Here is a 9,140-nt window from a genome sequence, read left to right on the forward strand (position 1 = left end):
TACTGTATTTGTTTTGCCATACATTGACATGAATCCGCCGTGGGTGTACATGAGTTCCCAATCCTGAACCCCCCTTCCACCTCCCACCCCATATCATCTCTCTGGATCATCCCCATGTACCAGCATCCTGTATCCTGTATCAAACATAGACTGGTGATTCGTTTCTTACATGATAGTATACATGTTTCAATGCCATTCTCCCAAATCATCCCACCCTCTTCCTCTCCCTCAGAGTCCAAAGGTCTGTTCTATACATCTGTGTCTCTTGTTGTCTTGCATACAGGGTTATCATTACCATCTTTCTAAATTCCATATATATGCGTTAGTATACTGTATTGGTGTTTTTCTTTCTGGCTTACTTCACTCTGTATAATCAGCTCCAGTTTCATCCATCTCATTAGAACTGATTCAAATGTATTCTTTTTCAATGTTCATTGCAGCACTGTTTATAATAGCCAGCACATGGAAACAACCTAGATGTCTATCAGCAGATGAATGGATAAGAAAGCTGTGGTACATATACACAATGGAGTATTACTCAGCTATTAGACATTTTTGAAGTATTTCTATTGTTGAGCTAGATATTCACATACCCAGTATTTGTAGACAGCAGTGCTTTCAGGAAATTCAAAACTGAAAATTAGACATTGATTATCTTTCCCTGGGCATAAACATAACAACGACTTCATTATCAGTGGAAAACGAAACACTGGTAGTTCACATATGTAGTAGTAACATATTTACTTAAAGTATAACCTGGCATTACCTAGAAAAATAGGTCTATCAAAGGTAAGGTATTCAATTAACTACAGTGACAGTGAGCTGGATGTTTCTGACTGCACTGGAGAGTGACATCAAGAAAATGAGTTACTGTAAGTTTAAGCTCTCAATTCAAGATATGGTCAGAGGACTAGAGATCTGCTATCATGGACCTGAAAACTGAGTTTTCAGATCCCAAACTGTAATTCATTCTCAGCCCAGCACAGGAGGTTAGATATGACATAACATGAGATAGTTTAATAATTATTAGATTAAACCAATTTATATTAGAAGAAAGATAAGGAATATGTGTGGGGATGATGGATCCTAAGATTACTAGACCAAGAAGGCATAAAATAATGTTGGGAGTGAAACTCATTGATATGAATCTATCTGGGAATCTAGGAATGGCTATAAGTCCAAGTTTGCTTGGTTTAGTTAACTAGATCAACAGTGACCCACCTTCAATGAGGTTATAAAGCCATACATCCACAGTAAAGATAGATTAACATGTTAAAGGCTTAGGTAAATAGTCATGTTGGAGTTCAGTTCAGTTCAGTTCAGTCACTTGGTTGTGTCCAATTCTTTGTGGCCCCATGGACTGCAGCACACCAGGTTTCCCTGTCTATCACCAACTCCTGGAGCTTGCTCAAACTCATGACCATCGAGTCAGTGATGCCATCCAACCATCTCATCCTCTGTCATCCCTTTCTCCTCCTGCCTTCAGTCTCTCCCAGCATCAAGGTCTTTTCGAATGAGTCAGTTCTTCCCATCAGTTAGCCAAAGTTTTGGAGCTTCAGCTTCAACATCAGTCCTTCCAATGAATATTCAGGGTTTATTTCCTTCAGGGTTGACTGGTTTGCTCTCCTTGTAGTTCAAGTGACTCTCAAGAGCCTTCTCCAACACCACAGTTCAAAAGCATCAATTCTTCAGCACTCAGCTTTCTTTATAGTTCAACTCTCACATCCATACATGACTATTGGAAAAACCATAGCTTTGAGTGGATGGACCATTGTTGGCAAAGTACTGTCTCTGTTTTTTAATATGCTGTCTAGGTTTGTCATAGCTTTTCTTCCAAGGAGCAAGTGTCTTTTAATTTCATGGCCACAGTCACCATCTGCAGGGATTTTGGAGCCCAAGAAAATAAAGTCTGTCACTGTTTCCATTATGTCCCAATTTATTTGCCATGAAGTGATGGAACCAGATGCCATGATCTTGTTCTTTGAACACTGAGTTTTAATGAAGCTTCTTCACTCTCCTCTTTCAATTTCATCAAGAAGCTCTTTAGTTCTTCACTTTCTGCCATAAGGGTGGTGTCATCTGCGTATCTAAGGTTATTGATATTTCTCTCAGCAATCTTGATTCCAGCTTGTGCTTCATCCAGTCTGCATTTTGCATGATGCCCTACATATAAGTTAAATATGAAGGGTGACAACATAGGGTCTTGAGGTACTTCTTTCCCAGTTTTCCCAATTCCCCAATCTGTTGTTCAATGTCTGGTTCTAATTATTGCTTCTTGACCACATACTGCTTTCTCAAGAGGCAGGAAAGGTGGTCTGGTATTCCACTCTCTTTAAGAATTTCCCACAGTTTGTTGTGATCTAGCCATGAAATTAAAAGATGGTTGCTTTTTGGAAGAAAAGCTATGACCAACCTAGACAGCATATTAAAGAGCAGAGATGTTACTTTGCCAACAAAGATCTGTCTAGTCAAAGCTATGGTCATTCCAGCAGTCATGTACGGATGTGAGAATTGGACCATAAAGAAAGATGAACACCACAGAACTGGTGCTTTTGAACTCTGGACTCTTGAGAGTCCCTTCTTCTACAGGAGATCAAACCAGTCAATCCTAAAGGAAATCAGTCCTGAATACTCATTAGAAGTACTGATGCTGAAGATGAAGCTCCAAAACTTTGGCCACCTGATGTGAAGAACTGACTCATTGGAAAAGACCCGGATGCTGGGAAAGATTGAAGACAGGAGGAAAAGGAGACAAGAGAGGATGAGACAGTTGGATCGCGTCACTGACTTGATGGATGTGAGTTTGAGCATGGCCCAGGAGTTGCTAATGGACAGGGAAGCTTGGTGTGCTGCAGTCCATGGGGTTACAAAGAGTTGGACACAGCTGAATGATTGAACTGAACTGAACTGAGACAGTCAAAGGCTTTAGCATAGTCACAGAAAAAGAAGTAGACGTTCTTCTGAAATTCTCTTGCTTTTTCTATGATCCAACAGATGTTGTCAGTTTGGTCTCTGGCTCCTCTGCTTTCTGTATCCAGTTTGAACCTCTGGAAGTTCTCAGTTCATGTTCTATTGAACACTAGCTTGGAAAAATTTGAGCATTGCTTTGCTGGCATGTGAGATGAGTGCAATTGTGCACTAGTTTGAACATTCCTTGGGATTAAAAACTGACCTTTTCCAGCCCCGTGGTTCAGTTTTCCAAATTTGCTGGCATATTGAGTGCAGCACTTTCACAGCATCATCTTTCAGGATTTGAAATAGCTCAACTGGAATTCCATCACCTTTACTAGCTTTGTTCACAGTGATGCTTCCTAAGGCCCACTTGACCTCACACTCCAGGGTGTCTGGCTCTGGGTGAGTGATCACACCATTGTGGCTATCTGGGTCATTAAGAACTATTTTGTATGGTTCTCCTATGTATTCTTGCCACCTCATCTTAATATCTTCTGCTTTTGTTAGGCCTATATCATTTCAAATGTTCTTTATAGTGCCCATCTTTGTATGAAATATTACCTTGGTATCTCTAATTTTCTTAAAGAAATCTCTAGTCTTTCCCATTCTGTTGTTTTCCTCTATTTCTTTGCATCGATCACTGAGGAAGGCTTCTTCTCTCTCCTTGATATTTTTGGAACTCTGCTTTCAGATGGATATATTTTTCCTTTTCTCCTTTGCCTTTCAGTTCTTTTCTCATCAGTTTGTAAGGCCTCCTCAGACAACCGTTTTGCCTTTTTGCATTTCTTCTTCTTTGGGATGGTTTTGATTACCGTCCACTGTACAAACCTCTGTCCATAGTTCTTCAGGCACTCTATCTGTGAAATCTAGTCCCCTCAATCTATTTGTTACTTCCACTATATAAGGGATTTGATTTAGGTCATACCTGAATGGTCTAGTGGTTTTCCCTACTTTCTTCAATTTAAATCTGAATTTTGCAATAAGTAGTTCAGGATCTGAGTCACAGCCAGCTCCTGGTTTTGTTTTTGCTTGTTGTATAGAGCTTCTCCATCTTCAGTGGCAAAGAATATAATCAATTTGATTTTGGTATTGATCACCTGGTGATGTCCATGAGTAAAGTCATCTTTTGTGTTGTTGCCAGAGGGTGTTTGCTATTATGACCAGTGGGTTCTCTTGGCAAAACTGTTAGCATTTTCCCTGCTTCATTTTGTACTCCAAGGCCAAGCTTGCCTGTTATTCCAGATATGTCTTGACTTCCTACTTTTTTCATTCCAGTCCCCTGTTGATGAAGAGGACATCATTTTTTTTTTTTCTTTTTGGGTATTAGTTCTTGGATGTCTTGTAGGTTTTCATAAAACCCTTCAACTTCAACTTCTTTGGCATTAGTGGTTGTGGCATAGACTTAGATTACTATGATATTGCATGGTTTGCTTAGAAATGAATAGAGATCATCCTGTTGTTTTTGAGATTGCATCCAAGTACTGTGCTTGGGTGTACAGTCCTAGAGATTGTACTCAAGGACTCTTTTGTTGACTGTAAGGACTACTCCATTTCTTCTAAGGAATTCTTGCCCACAGTAGTAGACTGAAGTTCATCTGAGTTAAATTCCCTCATTCCAGTCCATTTTAGTTCTCTGATTCCTAAAATGTCAACATTCACTCTTGCTATCTCCTATTTGACCACTTCCAGTTTACCTTGATTCATGGACATGACTGAGGAACTTCACTTTCACTTTTGACTTTCATGCATTGGAGAAGGAAATGACAACCCACTCCAGTGTTCTTGACTGGAGAATCCCAGGGACAGGGGAGCCTGGTGGGCTGCCGTCTATGGGGTCACACAGAGTTGGAAACGACTGAAGCAACTTAGCAGCAGCAGCAGCAGCATGGACCTAACATTCCAGGTTCGTAAGCAATATTGTTCTTTATAGCATCAGACTTTACTTCCATCACCAGTCACATTCACAGCTGGGAGTAATTTTCATTTTGGCTCTGTCTGTTCATTTTCTGAAGTTATTTCTCCACTGATCTCCAGTAACATATTGGGTACCTACCGAACTGGAGAGTTCATCTTTCATGTCCTATCTTTTTGCCTTTTCATACTGTTCATGAGGCTCTCAAGGCAAGAATACTGAAGTTGTTTGCCATTCCCTTCCCCAGTGGACCACATTTTGTCAGAACTCTTCACCATGACCTGTCTGTCTTGGGTGGCCCTACATGGTATAGCTCACAGTTTCATTGAGTTAGACAAGGCTGTGATCCAGGTGATCAGTTTGGTTAGTTTTCTGTAACTGTGGTTTCCATTCTCTCTGCCTTGTGATGGATAAAGTTAAGAGGCTTGTGGAAGCTTCCTGATGGGAGGGACCGGCTGTGGAGGAATCAGGGTCTTGTTCTGATACGTGGGGCCATGCTCAGTAAGTCTTTAATCGAATTTTATGTTGATGGGTGGGGCTGTGTCCCCTTCCTTTAGTTTGGCCTGAGGATTTATCAAATGTAAACACAACTGTCCATCCACTGTGTCCCTCAAAGAGCTCCAGAGAATATTTCCTCCATAAGGGATTGTGAAATGCACTGATGAAGAGAGCATTTGCTGCTTGAAAACCCTTTGGTAGAAGTCTTGCACAGACTAGGGCCCCTGAGAAAAGTCACAAGATCTCCTGATTAAATGGGAATCATGGAGTCCCAGAGGGCAAGACTGCAAGGAGCAAACCTGCCAGGCAAAAGGTGAGCTCAGCTACTGAAGCAGTGCTGGAACAAGAAGACTCTGGCAGTGGTGTCCTGGGAATGAAATAAATGGGCTATCTACTGAAGTATTATTACAGCTAAGAAACTCTAAGCTTGGTGACCAGAAACTTTGCTTGAGTCACTGCAATGGACTATATCGCCTCTGGCCCAGTACCAAGAGCCAAGTCAGTTCCCAGACTCTTCCCACTGAAGCAAGGATAGACTGGGTCCACCAGAGGAAGCACCTGGTGACACTGCCACAAGAACAGACTGTAAGTACATCCCCAACCCTTCTTTAGAGGAACTGTAGTCATTTGTTCTGTTAACTTACACTGGCTTTGGTTTGACATTCTTCTCTTCCTATGGTTAGGCAGCTCAGAATTATTAATGTTGTTTTTTGTTTTTCCTGCTCCTCCAGGACTTTTGTGTTGTCCACTGGAGCTTGAAATAAATGAAGTTTTGGTCTAAGTTTATTTCAAAGTGGTTCTGTGGATCTGTGAAAGTACCTGATCCTGTCATGCATAAGTCAAGTCTCCTACTTGACAACTGACATTATCCTATTGCCCCTTGAATCTTGGAGTGTGGGCTACTATGATCAGGAAAGACAAAATGGTAGCCTCTGGAAATTCCCCTTCTTAGGGGAAATTACTTCTTAAGCAGATAGTAAACCAAAAGTGACGCTGCATCTTAGAGAAAATTAGAGATTAGTGCCACCGACAAAGATTGCATGCTGCAGAAGCTGTACTGTCATATCTGATTATTGGGGCTTCCCAGGTAGCTCAGCTGGCAAAGAATCCACCTGCAATGCAGGAAAGCCCAGTTCGATTCCAGGGTCGGGAAGAGCCACTGGAGAAAGGATAAGCTACCCACTCCAGTATTCTTGAGCTTCTCTGATGGCTCAGACGGTAAAGAATCTGCTTGTGATGTGAGAGACCTGGGTTTAATCCTTGGGTTGGGAAGATCCCTTAGAGGATGGCATGCCAAACCACTCCAGTATTCTTGCCTGGAGAATCCCCCTAGACAGAGGAGCCTGGTGGGCTACAGCCTGTAGGGTCCCAAACAGTGGGACTTGACTGAAGTGACTTAGCACCCAGGCATATCTAATTACTAATTCATTTCTTTGACCTGTGCAAAAGGTTCACACTTTTGCTTTCCCTTACTGCCCTGGTTAGTAATGTTTGAATCTGCTCTTTGGGATTCTGGAAAATCTAGGAGGCTGAATCCTTTATCCTGCAGGTAAGAAGCCAAAAAGGAAAAGCTTTTTGTACCTGGGAGGGCCCCACAGGGTCCTGTTCAGTTTCGTATGCATAGAAAGAAAGACTTTATTTTCATTCTGGAAATGGCCTAGAAGCTAAAAAGGTTTCAAGGCTTTTTCCACTTTTGAAAATTTGAATTTGCTGACCTCAAGCTAACCATGTGTGTGATTCGATCCGGAAGCTGATTCCATGCCTCATTAACCCATGTCATGTTCTGTGGAAGCTGGTTAGGTGAAAGGATCTTCCCTTGCTGTCTACATCCCTGTGCAAACCTCTGCTAAAGCAGTATTTCTTTGTCTCAGGGCATAGTGATTTCTGATTCAGGAAGATTCTTGCTTCCCTCCCAATTTGGTCATTAAACATCAGTTTTCCTGGGTCTTTTCTCATCTCCTCCTGGCCAACTCCTATCCTCCTGACAGAAACACTTTGTGGGAGAAGATAGCAGTGAATTCCCTGTATAAAAGATATGCTGATTATATAATTAAGTGAGGTGATCGAGGTGTTAATTAACCCTATTGTGATAATCATTTCACAACATGTGTATCAAAACATCATGTTGTACACCTTGAACTTACACAGCATTATAATAACAAGTATAAGCTATAAAATGTAATAATAATGCTGGGAGGAAAATAAGAGAATTCCTTTGTTTAATAGAGTTTGACCAATAAATATATTTTAAATGAATTATGTCATGGACAAAAATAACAATACTGCTTACACAAGCAGCATTTCCTGTGTTAGGAATTACAAGATGGATTTTCAAGCTCACCAGTCCCCTTCAGGGAATTGCACCTTTCTTCAATTATATTGAGTCTTCTTGCTAATAAGGATCTCAATTTACTTGACGGTGAATTTCTTAACCAGGTTTCTAAAAGAATCTTTCCTTCCCACACCGGGAGTCGAACCCGGGCCGCCTGGGTGAAAACCAGGAATCCTAACCGCTAGACCATGTGGGAGAGAACGTAAGCTTGCCGCAGTACAAGACAATTGAATCGCATCCGTCTGCTTCCGCTTCCGCCGCGAGGTGCCGCCGCCGAGCTGCCACGGTCTTCCGCGCCTGCGCGGGATTTCGGCGCTCGGCGCCCGCGGTGCGGGCTGTGCTGAGTCTCATCGCCCGCCGCCTGGAGCCCGGAGCGGAGTGCTGTGGCCTCCCCGACCCCTCACCCCGCCCCGGGGAGGCGTCCCGACTCTCCGCTCTGGGGAAGCGGTTCTGGGCCCCACACAGCCCTCCGGCAGCGTCTGTGGACGGGCCTAGATTTCTAAACACCGGTTAACTACAATCTGCGGTGAGATTTGAGAGTGCTTTCAAGAACCAAGAGCAGGTTGTGAGCCTGGCTCCTGGACTTCAGTTTCCCGGTTTTGAAGCAGAGGATAACTTTTATTAGATCTGGTTTTTCCAGTCATGATGCTTAAGAACATTTTAAGTGGGATTTAGCACTTTGAAGGCAATAGATGAAACCTCGAATACCCCCTGGGGAACGTTTTGGGGCCAAAGGCCTTCAGAGACTACCGTTTTAAAAGATCTTGTTTAGGGGTGGTCTTACAGCCATAAAACCAAAGCTAAACACTGTCAAGTGTAAAGAAAGAATCCATACGCTGCACTGCTTTAACAACTCATATCTTGCAGGAAGAAAGGTAAAATAAAACAAACTGCTGACTGTGAGAAAAACATGTACACTCCACATAAGAAATTGGTATCCCATATTGGAAGGAAACTACACGTGATTTATAAAAAGACAAATACTGCTATATAAAAGTCAGAACTTGTGAACAAGCCTCTAAAGCAGAAGTTCCTTGGAGAGGAACCCCAAGAAAAATAATCTCAACCCCACTGGCTCCAGGCTAGCATTAGGCCAAAAAGCAAGTGTGCAATGTCAAATGTTGGCAAGTATGTGAGAAAAAGAAAGATTTTGGAAATTGATAAAGCTTGATCAAGGAGGCAAGTTGTCAGGATTTCCTGAATATGCTTATGACAAAGCGATTCTATTAAAAAAAAATTTTTTTTTGTAAAACAATGCTGTTCTAGATTTGTCTCTCAGTGAATATGGAGAAATGCTGCTCTGAAAGTAATAGGCAGACCATAGGGAGGATAAAGGGCCAGGTTCACCCTAAGCAAAAATCAGGCAAGGGTGGAGATTCTCAATCTCTAAGAATTTCGACTGTGTGATTTTTTAAAAATTAAAATTCTTAATATTTAAAAACATTT

At 41.9% G+C, this 9,140-nt stretch overlaps 1 non-coding gene across 1 annotated transcript; it reads right to left on the minus strand.

Moving 5' to 3' along the window:
- Window positions 1-7,818: 7,818 nt before the first annotated feature.
- On the minus strand, window positions 7,819-7,890 carry TRNAE-UUC (transfer RNA glutamic acid (anticodon UUC)). The gene has a single exon. It is a non-coding gene; the product is annotated as a tRNA-Glu (tRNA).
- Between the last annotated feature and the right edge of the window lie 1,250 nt (window positions 7,891-9,140).

The sequence above is a fragment of the Budorcas taxicolor genome, chromosome 21 (assembly GCF_023091745.1).
Source record: "Budorcas taxicolor isolate Tak-1 chromosome 21, Takin1.1, whole genome shotgun sequence".
In the NCBI taxonomy this organism is placed as follows: domain Eukaryota; kingdom Metazoa; phylum Chordata; class Mammalia; order Artiodactyla; family Bovidae; genus Budorcas; species Budorcas taxicolor.